The 15,846-nt window shown below is 42.1% G+C and overlaps 1 protein-coding gene across 4 annotated transcripts in view; it reads left to right on the top strand.

Annotated features, from left to right (window-relative positions):
* The window catches only part of ttc28 (tetratricopeptide repeat domain 28), an 891,459-nt gene that overhangs the window by 18,268 nt on the left and 857,345 nt on the right, over positions 1-15,846 (top strand). The window lies entirely within an intron of this gene.

The following is a 15,846-nucleotide window of genomic DNA, read 5'->3' as shown; positions in this document are numbered from 1 at the left end:
TGGGATATTGTGAGCAGTTTTGGGCCCCTTATCTTGGAAAAGATGTGTAGAAAATAGTTAGTTCAAAGGAGGTTCATGAAAACGATTCCAGGATTGAATGGCTTCTCGTATGAAGAATGTCTGATGGCTCTGGGCCTGTATTCATTAGAATTCAGAAGAGTGAAGGGTGATCTCATTGAAGCCTCTCAAATGGTGAAAGGCCTTGACAGAGTGGATGTGGAGAGGATGTTTTCTATAGTGGGAGATTCTAAGACCAGAGGACACAGCCTCAGAATCCATGGGCGTCCTTTTAGAATGGAGATGAGAAGGAATTTCTTTAGCCAGAAAGTGGTGTATCTGTGGAAATCTTTGCCACAGGCAGCTGTGGAGGCCAAGTCATTATGTATACTTAAGGCAGAGGTTGATAGATTCTTGATTGGTCAGGACTTGAACGGATAAGGGGAGAAGGCAGGAGATTGGGGCTGAGAGGGAAAATGGATCAGCCCTGATGAAATGGCAGAGCAGACTTGATGGGCCAAATGGCCTAATTCTGCACCTATATCTTGTGGTTTTCATCATGGCTGATCCATTTCCCTCTTAACCCCATTCTCCTGTCTTCTTCCCATAACCTTTCACGCCCTGACTAATCAATAACCTATCTTGGAGTTTTGAATTTTCTCTCTGTTTAAAAAAAATAATTCGTGCTTTTATTCCTTCTACCAAAGTGCATGACCATACACTTCCCGACACTGTATTCCATTTGCCACCTCTTTGTCCATTCTCTTAATCTGTCTGAGACCTTCTGCAGCCTCTCTTGTTTCCTCAACACTACCTGCCTCTCCACCTGTCTTTGTATCGTCTGCAGGCTTGGCCAAAAAGCCGTCAATTTCATCATCCAAATCGTTGACGTACAGCGTAAAAAGAAGCGGTTCTAACACAGACTCCTGTGGAACACCATTAGTTGCCAGCAGCCAATCTGATAAGGATCCTTTTATTCCCACTCTTTGCCTCCTGCCAATTAGCCAGTGCTCTATCCATGCAAGTATCTTTCCTATAATACCCTGGGCTCTTATCTAGTTTAGCAGCCTCATTATTACAATAAAAATAGAACTTTTACAAATGAAAGAATGCAAATTAATGAGGGAAAACAGTAAAATGTAATGAAGTAACAGTCTCAGCTTTCTTTTAAATCAGTCTTGCTGCACAAAAAATGGCATCCTATTTAAGTTCAAAGTTCAAAGTAAATTTTACTATCAATGATTTATTATTGATATAATTGAAGCCTGCTTGAAGTGTACCAAACAGTTTATTCCAAGAACGTGGTTAGACCAAAGGTTAAAGAGTAGGTGTAGGGTGGTTGGGAGATACAGTGTGGGGTCGAGTGGGGGGAGAATGGGGTTGGTTGTGAGCAACTGGCGATGAGTTAGCGGATTAGAGTAGCACAACAGAGGTAATGCTATTTTAAGTACTAGGTTTTACTTTTTGGCAGTAAGAGACCTTGCAAATTGTGACACTCAGAAAATTTGGCATTCTGACACTATTAGCGTCTACACCAAAGAAAGGAAAATCTGCTAACTGCATCTTTCACAAACTTGTGACATCGCAAAGCATTTAACAGTCAATGAAGTTTAATAACGTGCAATCAGTTTTTGGACATAATGCTCACACAAATACCAGTGTCATAATGACTAGTTAATCTGCTTTTGTGATAAGAATGTAAATATTGTAGCTGCATTTGGTTATTGGCCTTGAGCCCGCTCTGTCTTTCAGTAAGATCATGGCTGGCTGATCTTAGCCTCAACTTTACTTTCCTGTCTGGTCCCTGTGGCCTTTGATTTCTCTGAAGTCAAGAAGTCTCTCAGCCTTTTTAAATGGATTTGTCAGGTTGGATGAGCGCTCACCCAGATATCTTCCAGATACACATGCCGTTTCTTCATCCCTCCGTGCCCATGCCACACTTGGGAAAAGTCCATAGTGAAGTGCAGGGAGACGGTGAGACTGGTTCTGCCACACTCAGATATCAGTCATAAAAGAGCACCCCAATACTTTGCAATTACGGCAACAGCAGCAGATTAAAACTGAGAAATAAGCCAAAAATAGAGATTATTTTCTCAGAAGAACTGTGATCATTTTCAGAAGGCATACGTTTAATTGTCTTCAGATCAGATTTGTAGTGAAGACATGAAGATTTAAAATGAGTATTTTCTCAGACAGGCTCCAAGGCACTTAAAGGCATCAATAAATACCATTTCTGACACCTCCCTGCCCTTTCTCGATCTCTCTGTCTCCACCTTTGGAGACAAATTGTCAACTGACATCTTTTATAAATCTACTGATTCCCACGGCTGTCTTGGCTATACTCCTTCCCATCCTGTCTGCTGTAAAAATGTTAATCAAGAGAAAATCTGCAGATGCTGGAAATCCAAGCAACACACATAAAATGCTGGAGGAACTCAGCAGGCCAGGCAACATCTATGGGAAAAAAAGTACAGTCGATGTCTCAGCCCGAAACGCTTCGGCAGGATTATGCTAAAGGGTCTCGGCCCGAAATGTCAATTCCACAGATGCTGCCTGGCCTGCTGAGTTTCTCCAGCATTTTGTTTGTGCTTCCAGTAAATATACTATTTCTCAGTTCCTTTGTCTCCACTGCATCTGTTCCCAGGATAAAGCTTTCCTTTTAGAACATTAGAGATCTCCTCTCCTTTCAAAGAATGGGGTTTCCTTTCGTTCGCCATTGATGCTGCCCTCACCAGCATCTCCTCCATTTCCCATACATGTGTTCTCATCCCATCTTCCCGCCATCTTAACAGTAATAGAGTTCCTCTTATCCTTCCCTACCACTTCATGAGCCTCTGCATCCAATACATCATTCTCCACAACCCCAGCCATCTCCAAAGGGATCCTACCACCAACGTATCTTTACTTCCCCTCACCCCCGCTTTCCACGCTCTCTGTGATTCCTTTTTCCATTTGTTCTTCTCCACTAATCACCCTCCTGACGCTTAATCCTGCAAGTTGCCAAAGTGCTACACCTGCCCATTCACCTCATTCCTCGCCTCCCTTCAGGGTCCCAAACAGTCTTTCCAGCTGAGGCAACACTTCACCTGAGAGGACTGCTTCATCAAGCACCTCATCTGCCAAAAACAGAATTTCCTGGTGGCCAAACATTTTAATTCTCATGCCCATTTCCATTCCGACATGTCAGTCCATGGCTGCTTCCTTTGCAATGATAAGGCCACCCTCAGGGTGGAGGAGCAACACCTTAAATTCCATTGGATAGCCTCCAACCTGATGGCATGAATATCAATTTCTCCTTCTGGTTAAAAAAATACCTCTCCCCTCCCCTCTTCTATTCCCCACTAAGCCTCTCACCTGCCTGTTGCCTCCCCCTGGGTCCCCTTCTTCCTTTTTCCTGTGGTCCACTCTCCTCTTCTAACAGGTTCCTTTCTCTCCAGTCCTCCACCTTTCCCATTTGCCTGGTGATTCACCTATCACCTTATCCTGACCTGCTGAGTTCCTTCAGCATTTTCTGTATGTTGCTCTGGATTTCCAGCATCTGTAGAATTTATATTCTTTGTAATAAGTATCTTTTACCTATTTAAGGAAACAGATCAGCCTTTTGGATTTGCAGTTCCTTGGAGGTAAATATTGAAATTAGTCCAAAGTGCAGAAAGGAGGATCCTGGGGGTCCCCAGCCATCTGATGTACTGTCAGCTTTCTACATTGTTTTATAGTTGGTTTGCAAGAATGTTAGCTTCTTGTGTCTTTGTATAAGTAACTACGTCCTCTGCAATATCAATGGTAATTTTCTTGGTTTCTCTGTGCCCTTGGTTTTGGCACATTGCTCTCTCCAGTCCATTATTAGAAGCTGTGAACTTATGCTGGGCCAAACATGGCAAATCAATGTCAGTACTAATCAAACTTGTAGTGAAATTTAATATTGCCACTGCTATCAAATGAAATTTACGTGTGGTTACTCTCTTGTTCAGTTCATTATCGTGCACTACCCTACAGTTGGCTGTAATATTTAAATTGAAGGTCCAGTTGTCTGTCAGTGGCGTGTAAACATGAGGGTTGAACAGGTTAGCAATTTCAATGTATTCATTGAGAAGAAACTTGACCAATCAAATTTCCTTTATTTCTAGCATCTGTTGTAGTGCCACCAGAGAGACACTGGAGCTAGAGGGTATATTCAACAAAAACTAGCAGCAGGCATCATATTGAGTCATTCTAGGAGGAATAGGCCTCCCAACCCAATATTACATGACATTTTTGTATGCTAAAGATCAAAGGTAACAGCATTGTACAGTTACAACGTATCTACAATGCTTCCTTTGAATTACGTATAGTTTTCAAACATTTCCTTCTTTGCACCCACATTCCAGACCCCAAAATGAATGTTAATCAGCATTGTTTGGTTTGCAATCAACTCCTGTCCACAGCTCCATGAAAACTATTGTTCAGGGCTATATTTTAAATTGAAGCTACACTCCGTGTTCATGTCTGAAGATTGGTTGCTGGTGAAATTAATATTTGCCATATGTCCTAACAGACCCATTCTCTCTGATGCTCCAGTACTCTGTTTGATCTTTGACCTTTCTAGAATATTCAGTTCCCTTCTTGATTCTACTTTGGAACAAGAGGTAGGACCATGAAGAATATTCAGAAGCAGCCTAGATTTCCAGAGGGGTAGAGAGAGAGAGAGAGATGATTTAGAGTATGATTGAAGTCTTCTGGACTTGACCTATGGATTGCTGACCATATATAAAAAAAGGCAGATGACTAATGCAGCAATCAACAGAGTAACTTGTATGGAACCATGGAACCACAATAGTAGAATCTCAGAAGAATGTGCACTCAGAGGTCACTTTATTAGCTACTGGACTGGAACTCGGTGTGATTTTCTGTTGCTATTGCCCATCCATTTCAAGGTTTGAGGTATTGTGCATTCAGAGATGCTTTTCTGCACACTACTGTTGTCACATACAGTTATTTGAGTTACTGGCACCTTCCTGTCAGTTTCAACCATTCTCCTCTGACCCCTCTCATTAACAAAGCATTTTTTTTGCCCACGGAACTGCTGCTCTTATCGTGTATTTTGTTTTTTTGCCCAATTCTCTGTTAGCTCTGTTCAAATCCCAGGAGATCATCAGTTTCTGAGATACTCAAACCAATCTGTTTGGCATCAATAATCATTTCATGGGCCAAGTCACTTGGATCAAATTTCTTCCCCATTCTGAAGTTTGGTTTGAACAACAACTGATCCTTTTGACAATGTCTGCATGCTTTTGTGCATTGAGTTGCAGCCTCATAATTGGCTGATTAGATATTTGCATTAATGAGAAGCTGTACCTTATAAAGTGGTCAATGAGTGCATACACATCCAGGTCCAGCTACTGAGGGAGAAGGGGAGGATTCAGCTGTCAACAATGCCGATCTCAAATTAGGTGCTTTGACTAATTAGCATTACAAGAAATCATAAATGAGATAACTGAAGGTGATCACCATTAAGATTAATTTTTCAGTTGTTTATTTCTCAGTGATTACTATTGATTCACCTCTATGCAATCACTTGTATTTACTCAACTGTTGTTGTTATTCCTCTCTGTGCCTTGTGGTGCATTGGGCTGCAACTATGCTGTTTCTGTAACATTTTGTCTTTTTCTTACAAAGCCAAATTGCTAGCTTGGTGCTCAACCCAGCAAGGATGAAAAGCATTGCCAGGAGCCGGCTGGATTCGAACCTGGGACCACTCGCCTCAAAGTCCTGTGCAGAACCACTACACCACTGGCAGCCTTGTTACTCAATTACTTAGAGTTCAAATATTTTTTACTTGTTCGGATGCTTGTTTAATACAGAGATTAAGATCACGGGGTTTCTTTGAACACTGTCCTCTGTGTTTTAGAGACCAGACCTTATTAGAAGATCTGGAACATGATGAGTGACTTGTGCTAAAATGCCTCTTTTAATCCGAAATTTAGAGGGAAGTACAACCCTTGTACTTGCAATACAACTGCCATCCAAAGGGGGCGTATTTGCACACAGTTAATAATTGAGGAATCAACCAATCCATCCAAGCTTGCATAACTTTTGCAGCACACACAAACTGCTGGAGGACTCAGCAAGTCAGGGAGCATGTATGGAAGGAAACAAACAGTCAGGGGTTTGGGCCAAGACTGTTCATGTGAAACCTATTGAATGTTGAAAGGCCTCGATAGAGTGGATGTTTCCTGTGGTGGGGCAGAACAAGACCAGAGGACATAGCCCCAAAATAAAGGGATGTCCATTTAGAACAGAGGTTAGGTGGAATTTCCTTAGCCAGAGAGTGGTAAATGTCTGGAATCTCTGGCAGCTATGGAGGCTACGTCATTGGGTATATTTAAGGCAGGGGTTGATAGATTCTTGAATGGTCAGGGCATGAATGGATATGGGGCGAAGGCAGGAGATTGGGGCTGAGAAAGACATGGACCAGTCATGATGAAGTAGTGGAGCAGACTCGATGGGCCAATTGGCCTAATTCTGCTCTTGTATCTTATTTCCTTTCATAGATGCTCCCCAACTTGCTGAGTTCCTCCAGCATTTTGTGTGCGTTTCTCAAGATTTCCAGCATCTGCAGACTATCTTGTGTCTCCGTTTGGCGTGGCTCCACCTAAACTGATGACACAACGAAAGCAACACTCATTGGTCTCTTTGATGGAGCATACTATAACAGCTGCATTTTATTGCTAATCCACTTAAATCAAACCCGAGCAAATCACAGGCCAGCCTCTGTCGGGTGCACAATTGCAGTGTAGATAAAGTAATGGGCATCAACTGGATTGGTACCCATCTCGTTCACTTCATGAACTGGGTTTGCTTTATCTAACTTTAGTCCACACGCAATCTTACAAAAGCCACGCTGAGATAATGGAAACTAAAGTCATTGTCCCAGGCAACATCTGGAAGCTTGCAAGTTCAAAATGGGACACACCCACCCACAATTAGAATTCCAAGCAATTTACTTGCTTGGTATTGGTATTCTGCCCATACAAAACAAATGAATCAAGATTCAAAGTATGTTTATTATTGAAGTATGTGTAAATTATACAACCTTGAGATTCATCCGCTTACAGGCAGCCTCAGAGCAAGAAACCCAAAAGAACCCAGTTTTTTTCTAAGAAGAGCAACACCCAATATGCAGAGAAAGGAAAAAAAACACAAATCTTGCAAACAATAGAAACGAGCAACAGCATTCCGAACCAAATTGAGTCTATAGACCCGAATCCCGGGGAAGCCAGAGTAGGCTTAAAGCCTCTGTGTCAGTTCATCGTATAATAGACAAGTCTTCACGAGGCTCACAGACTCAAAGCGCATAACAACTGGAGCAGTGTCACGGAGAGAGGAGTGACCATCGCGGGAGAGTGAGCGAAATCGGCCTGACCCTCGCCCGATGAAGAGCAGCTGCATCATTGTTCACCATATGGCAGCTGACATCAGTATCTTGTACATCCTCACAGAGTGGCATGGCCAATCAAGAGCTGTGGCAGCAAACACCAAAGGCTGGATGCTAGACATCCTGTAGAAAATATCAGGAGTCAGTCAGGAGCTTCCTCGTGTCAACACATGGTTAATAATTGTAAGCCTTTGGTCGTTAGGCCAATGTGAAATAATATTTTACTGATCTTGCTCCTGGCGCATAGTTAGTGTATGATGGGGACAATTTGTTAGAGAATGTGGGTGAATTACACAAGTAGCAGAGCTATATTTTCCAGAATATAGACTAATTCACCTGTCACTCAATATAACATGATAAATCACCATATCCATTTTAAATCCACTAACCAACCACGTCTCTAAATCTCTATCAAGTTGATCAGTATTTGAGGTTTGGATGCATCCACTTGGTAGGAAATTGAAGAAAGATATAATAAACATAATTGGACTGTAATGTGGTAGTTGTGTTCCTAAGAACCTTGTGCTTGCCTGCAACTTTCTCTATTTAAATAGATTGTGTGTGTGTGTGTGTGTGTGTTGCTCTGGATTTACAGCATCTGCAGGATCTCCTTGAATTTTTGATTTGCTGCTCCATTGCAAAGTCTCTTTGAGCTATGCTACCCTAAAGAAGTTTAAATCTTCTCTTTGATGGGAGTTCAGTGAGATCCTCTCTCCCTGCTCCTCCTCTGTGATTTCTGCTGCTTTTCGAACCAAGTAGAACCAGCCAGCTTGTACTCCGACCTCTGCCCCCAATTTCATCTTCTGGCTTCTTCCCCCTTTCCTGACCTGATGAAGGGTCTTGGCCCAAACTACTGTTTATTCCTTACCATAGATGCTGCCTCACCTGCTGAGTATCTCCAGCATTTTGTGTGTGTTGTTCTGGATTTGCAGCATCTGCAGAATCTCTTGCTTCTGTGTTTCAATGACTCAGAGAGCTATGTTGGTTGGAGTGAGGGCTTTATGCTTTGGCTCTTGGTAGGGTCACCTTTGCCAAACAGGTCAAAGGGCAGAGACCAGACTAAGGGTGGTCCACTGGTCCTCCGGGTTCAGGAGTTCAGCTCAGGGCTAACAACCCTGAATGATAAAATAAAATTGTTATGGAAACAGCAATGAGGAACCCTTCTACATCTGAGTGCAATGGTATTCCTGTGTCTCCACCTGCAACTTGCATGACTGACAGTAGTGAGAACCGAGAGGAAGCTACTGACGCAATGAAGGAAACTCTGAAGACTGCCAGAGATGGGGGACCTTCAACGCAGCCCTAAATGTGAGTGGCGTAACGGGTAGTAAGTAAGTAGCAGAATCTCTTGCACTTACTTAAATAGTTTATTGTAATTATGCTATTCAACGTGACTTGTGTAATGCAAATAGAGTTCCCTAGATGATCAATTTTATTAAAATCAATTTGTGGAATGGAAATGTGTTTTTTAGCAGAATAACCTGTACTTGGAATGAAAGAATATCTGAACTTCTTGGAAACAGCTGTATCAAAGATGGAATAGAGGGGGTTTGAACTTGAATAAGAGTTTAAATCAAGAGTGCCAGAAAAGTAGGATGAAAAATCTGTGTTTTGAGCCAGGTTCCAGGAGTGAGATCAGCAAAATATTATTTCACACGAGCCAGGCGACCAAAGGTTTGGATGTATTGATTCTGAAATGAGATGTGTCAAAGACTCAAGAATGTAAATAATTACAGATTAATTTTAAATTGCATATGTGGTTTGTAATTGCCTTGCAATATAATGGTGAGCATTCTTGAGCTCTTTGGTACATATGAGTAAACTCAGTTTTAGACTGTGCTATCAAGTGGCTTAGATTAGCTTAATCTGTTTGAAAGGTCTCAAGGGAATCTCAGTGCTCAGAGGGCAAACAGTGTAATTATATTGCAACTTTGCATGTATAATGTTTGAGCCTGACATAGTGTAGGTTTGGAAGTTCAGCTGTACTCCTTTGTTATCCATACCAGCAATTAAATTTAGGGGAGCATGTCACTGCCCCTCGTTATCCTTGACTGCACTGCCTCTATACCAGGGAGTATTTGGTTACTGCCACGTTAGACTGAGATTTCACACATTTTATAGTAGTTTGCCACCAGCTGAGGTTTGAGAGGACAAGTGAGAGGACGCGTACTGAAGAACAAAATAAATAGTAGCAGGAGTAAGATGTCTGGCCTATCGAGCCTGCTCCAAGAAGCTACTCAGCCTGCAGAGTCTGAATTGAACTTCTTGGATCCCTGTGAATTGCATTGCCAGAGGAAAATGAATCTCAGGTTTCTATATGGTGACTTGTATCTACTTTTGATAATAAAATTTACTTTGAACTACTGTTTTCCTCAGCGGCATCCTACCATAAGGCCTGTTGCTTGCTGACGTGGTGATTGTGTTTTACCTACAGCAGGTCTGTCGTTCTTGTCCATAGCCTCTTTGCCTTGGGTTCTCTTCATGGAGCTTGAAGAGTCATTTCCCAACTCTCCAAGCCTGGTGGTCACATGATCCCCTATGCCAGGGCTAGGGTAAATGATTACATTACCATCAAAAAGAGAGCCAGTAATCCCAACGTATTAACTGTGGGGCGTCAGAATGTGGGCAAGGAAACGTAGATTGAACAAGCATCCTCTTGAAGCTTTTGGAAATAAGATGAGAAGTGATTTTCTTTCAATAATGGGATTAGATTTTTTTTTGGATGTTTTTGCCCATCTACACTGAACTCACTTGCATTAGGAAAGAATCTATCCTGCCTCGTCACCGACAAATCTTATGGGCACTCAGCTGGTTTCCAAGTAAGATATCGCCATGCCTTAGCTTGTGTCAGTCCGCAATTCTTCCATCCTCTTTATACCGTGCAGGAATTACAGAGATATATTGTAGATTTCCAGCATCTGCAATATATACTCTAAGACCCAAGAGATTCTACAGATGCTGGAAATGCTGAATAACATATACAAAATGCTGGAGGAACTCAGCAAGTCAGGCAGCATCTATAGAGAGGAATAAACAGTCAACGTTTATCTGCATTTGCAATATTTTGCTTTTGCTTCAGAAATTTTAAGAGGGTGGTTGCCTGGATGAAGGACCCATTATTGATGTAATCTCAAAGTTCAATGTGATGTTCACACTAAATCTATTTATTTATTGATTGATTGATTGCCTTGAGATTCATTTTCTTCCAGGAGTTCTCAGAGAAAAAAAGAAATGCAATAAGATTTATAAAAAGCTGTTATAAACAGACAAAGACTGACAAACAACCAATGTGCAAAGGTAGGCAAACTGCAGATTAAAAAACAAGTACCAAGAGCATGAGTTGTAAAGAGGCCTCGAAGGTGAGTTTGTAGGCCATAGAATCAGTTCAGAATAATAGAGGTTGAAGCTGGTTCAGGAGCCTGACGGTTGTAGGGAGATTACTGTTCCTGAACCTGGTGGTGAGGGAGCAAAGGTTCCTGTTCTCCTGCCTGATATAGTTATAAGTAGAGAGTGTGGCCTGGACAGTACGGGACATTGATAATGAATGCTGCTTTCTTGTGGCAGTGCCCAAACGTAATTGTGTTTGGTGGTGGGGAGGGCTTTTCCTGTGAGGGACTGGGCTGTCTCTGTCATTTTCTATAGCCTTTTCTGTTCCTGGGTATTGTTTGTTTCCAAACCAGATGATGTTTCCAGACCTGAGCCACCTGAGCAGATGAGACACAGTCAGAACTGAAGGGTCAGTGGGATGGTCATTTGAGAACTTCAAAAGATTTCTGGCGTAACTGGTAGTTTCTCTGGGATCATCCAGTAAATCTCACAATCCTGCAGGAATTGCACTTTGTATGTTCTTGCTGCCTGTACTCATTCTTCATCATTATGTATCGTGTTGTATGGTGTGGGTAATCATGGTCTTACCGATGATCATGATTGTTCTTGGCAAATTTTTCTGCAGAAGTCATTTGCCATTATCTTCTTCTGAACAGTGTCTTTACAAGACAGATGACTCCAGCCGTTATTAATACTCTTCAGAGTTTGTATACCTGGCGTCAGTGGTCACATAACCAGGACTTGAGATATGCACTGGCTGCTCAAATGACCATCCACCACCGGCTTCCATGGCTTCACCTGACCCTGATTGGGTGGGGAGCGGGGAGGATGCAAAACAGGTGCCACACCTTGCCCAAGGGTGACCTGGAGGCTAATGGAGGGAAGGAGCACCTTACACCTCCTTTGGTAGAGACATATCTCCACCCCATTTGTCCGTATTAATTCCTCCAAATTGACTGGCAGGAGAAGAGAACCAACACCCGTGCCTTCTCTCAGATTGACAATCCTGACTTCAAGGCTCGATAATTGCACTCAGTTTACTCTGATGAACAGGCCACTTTGTTTGCAGCCATACACCACACTCTAAAGCAATCATTCCAATGTCTGCCAGCAGGAGGAAATGCTTCATGGATGTTCTCTAGACCTTCCTTGAGAATTGTAGCATGCTCACCATCTTGCTGGAATCCCTGACTCAAAATGGAGAAGTTCTTCAGGGACAGAGTGGAGGTGTTTTGTCAGGCGCCAAGTGAAAATGGGCTTCCACGTTCCACAACTGTCTCTCTCATCACGGATCTACTGCCTTAAGTGATGCTGGGTCTATAGATCCCACATTTGTCTCATCAGCCAAGAAAAAGAAAGGAGATCTTTTTAAAACCAACAAGTAAGATTACAAATGGAGAAGGAAGTAAATGCCTGTTGTCCGTGGGGAGGATGTGGACAAAAGGAAAATTCTGTACAATAATAAGTTACATACTCTGGCTTGAATTAAAACACCCAGTCACCTGTTTCTTGTTTAATGATAAATAGCGCTGCTGCTTTCAATTGAAGGTCTCTGAAACATTCACAGATCTGGCATATTCTTGACTTAATTCTGTGACAAAATTGAGATCTGAAGCCTTGAATGGAACTTTTAACCCAAACTTGCTCATGGACAATACCCACTTCACACCACTCCCATGTTCCCTACCCACTTCTGCCTTTCATGTTGTTCTGTGCTTGGCTCAGACCTCTAAATAAGGAATTCTTGACCAATTCCAGAGTACATAAAAAGGGAGGGATCTACTTCAAGTTCTAAAATGCATAAAGGAAGTTGTTGTTTCCTGCTACACATTCCCAGTTACATATCTTTAAGTACCTACCTTAATTATCGACCTCACATAATCACAGCTGCTTCTTGTGTTAGGGGTACAGTATCATCTAGAGTAGTGCTGAGAAGATTTGTACCAATTTTGCAGGGATCTACTTGAGTCTCTGCTTCAAATAAAGCAGTGTCATATTTAAAGCTATACTAAGTGTGGGATTAACCAGTGCTCACATTTTAATCCTCATCAAAGTTCAAAGTAAATTTATTATCAAAGTGCATAGATGTCACCATATGCAACCCTGAAATGTGTGGAAGGGAGAGAGAAGATACCAGGTAGAAAGTGAATGTGATAATGAGAGGTGGGTTACAAAGGTGTGTGCATAGGAGTGACAGTGTGGGAACAGGACAAAGGCTTTTGAACTGTTCAGTTTGGTTGTCTGAATCCTTGGGATTCTAGCAGGGGACTGAAATGTTCCCACAACCAATGATCTCACTTTAAGGACTCTTATTTCAGTATCTCATGGTCTCATTTGTTATTGCTATTTATTTATATTTGCATTTGCACAGTTTGTTGTCTATTTTTTTTATTGAAATAAGCCTGGAATAGGCCCTGCTGGCCTTTCCAGCCGAGCTGCTTGGCAATCCCCAGATTTAATCCGAGCCTAATCATAGGACAATTTAAAATGACCAAATAACCTACCAACTGGTAGGTCTGTGGACTGTGGGAGGAAACTGAAGCACCCGGAGGAAACCCATGCGGTCATGGGGAGAACGTACTGACTCCTTACAGGCAGTGGCGGAACATGAACCTGAGTCACTGGGACTGTAAAGCGGTGTGCTAACTGTTATGCTACAGTGCCGCCCCCAGTGTTCTGCACTCTGGTTGATCTTTCATTGATCCTGTTGTAGTTGCTATTCTATAGGTTTACCGAGTATGCCCACAGAAAAATGAATCTCAGGGTTGTATATGGTGACGTATATGTACTGTGATAATAAAATTTACTTAGAACCATGGATTTGTCTCCATACATTTTTTGCACTAATGTCTTGTTTTGCACGTTTTTTTTGTTTTCCTCTTTCACTGTCTTGTGTAATTTATGTTCTGTGTGTTGTCTTCCATTTATCTATTGTACTCTTCCCGATACTCGTGCAGATGACAATAAACTCCAACTGACTTGAGTTGAAGATTAAATCTGATTGGTGCATATTGATAGGTATAATTGAGTCAATATATTGAGTATATTTGAGAAAAATATATGAAGTGCATATGTTCAATCTCTGTGAACTTTGTGGACCTCCTCAGGTAACTCCTTCCTTGACTCAAAGTATATCTCAATGTAGTTGTGCTCCTTTTTGCTCCCTCTCTCTCTTTCTATCTCTGTCTCTGTTTCTGTTCATTGTTTCATTCTTGTTCTTTGTTTTTCCTGTCTTTTGTTCTTGTGCTCATAATCTCATCCTTTCCTCTTGTGTCCATTGTGTCCTGGATAATGGACTACCTGACTGGCAGACCACAGTTTGTGCAGCTTCAGAGCTGTGTGTCAGACATGGCTGTGAGCAGCACTGGGGCCCCACAGTGGAGTGTACTGGCTCCCTTCCTGTTTACCCTGTATACCTTGGACTTTAGATGCAACACTGAGATGTCATCTGCAGAAATTCTCTGATGACTCAGCAATAGTTGGGTGTATAAAGGAGGACAGGAGGATGAATACAAGGCCTGGTGGTGGACTTTGTTGAATGGCGCAAACAGAATCATCGACAGCTCAACATCAGTAAGACAAAGTGGATGGTGATAGACTTTAGGAAGACCAAGCCTGTACTGCTCCTGGTTACTGTTGATGGTGAGAATGTGGATGTGGTGAGGTCCTACAAGTACCTGGAGGTGCACCTGAACAACTCACTTGAGTGGAGCACCAACACAGAGGCTATGTACAAGAAGGGTCAGAGTCACCTCTACTTCCTGAGGAGACAGAGGTTCTTTGGAGTATGCAGGCCTCTCCTTCACATGTTCTATCAGTCTGTTGCCACTGGTATAACCTTCTATGTGGCGGTGTGCTGGGGCAATGGCATCAACTTGGGAGATACTAACAGGCTCAATAAACTGATTAAAAAGGTTGGCTGTGTTATAGGAGTCAAACTGGACACACTGGAGGCTGTGGTAGAACAAAGGACCCTCCAAAAAATCTGGGAATTTTGGACAATGTTTCTCACCCTTTGCATGCCACCTTGGCTGAACAGAGGAGCACTTTTAGTAATAGACAAAGAGCGCTATAGGAGGTTATTCTTGTCCTCAGCCATTAGGCTCTATAGTAAGTCAACCTATAGCCAAGCAAGTGATGACCCCCTCCTGTTAGACTGTTATTAACTTCCGTTTACCAGGACTCTGTTCAAGCTCTGTTTACTACATCCTGCTATCACAGACAATCTGCGCAATATGACCATCACTTCTTAACTGGACGGCGTGATGTGCACCCATTACTGTATAATAGTAATTCTCAGCAGTGTGAACTTGGAAATCTTGTAATCTTTGACTTGTAAATCTTGTACATCTTATTTTAAAGGTAATTCGCTTTTTTATTTTTTTCTTACTTCTCTTCTAATATTTATATGGCTGTGCACTTGTAATGACTCTGTAATTTCCTTTGGGATCAATAAAGTATCTATCTTAACTATTTATTTCTCATGTTCTTTCTCTCATTCATTTATTGAGATACAGCGCAGAACAGGCCCTTCATGCTTTCCAAGCCTCGCTGCCCAGCAATCCCCTGATTTAATCCTAGCTTAATCACGGGACGCTTTACAATGACCAATCAACCTACCAACCGGTACGTCTTAGTACTGTGGGAGGAATCCGGAGCACCTGGTATGCTACCTTGCTCTTTCTCTCTTACTTTTCTCATTCTCCTTTTCCTTTTCTGCCCCATTCTCTTTCTGTCACTCTTCTTTATTTCTTAACAATTTCTGAACGGGCCTCTTTTGCATTGTTTATGTAACCCGTAGTAAATTTTATGTCTTGCACTGCACTGCTGAAAAACAACAAATCTTGTGACATGCCAGTGATATTAAATCTGATTCATTATTTTGTTCTGGTTTTCCTTCCTTCTGTTGTCTTGTATTCTCTCTCTCTTTTCCATCTCTCTAGCTCATTCCCTTGACACTGGCTTCTTTTCCCCTTTCTTTTCATTCCTGATGAGTCTCAGCATGAAACGTTGACTCTTTATTCATTTCCATATACGCCGCCTGAATTTCTCCAGCATTTTGCGTGTATCTCTGGACTTCCAACATCTGAAGAGTCTCTCGTTTATCA

Source organism: Hemitrygon akajei, chromosome 14, assembly GCF_048418815.1.
Source record: "Hemitrygon akajei chromosome 14, sHemAka1.3, whole genome shotgun sequence".
In the NCBI taxonomy this organism is placed as follows: Eukaryota; Metazoa; Chordata; class Chondrichthyes; order Myliobatiformes; family Dasyatidae; genus Hemitrygon; species Hemitrygon akajei.
This window is presented reverse-complemented; position numbering and strand designations above follow the sequence as displayed.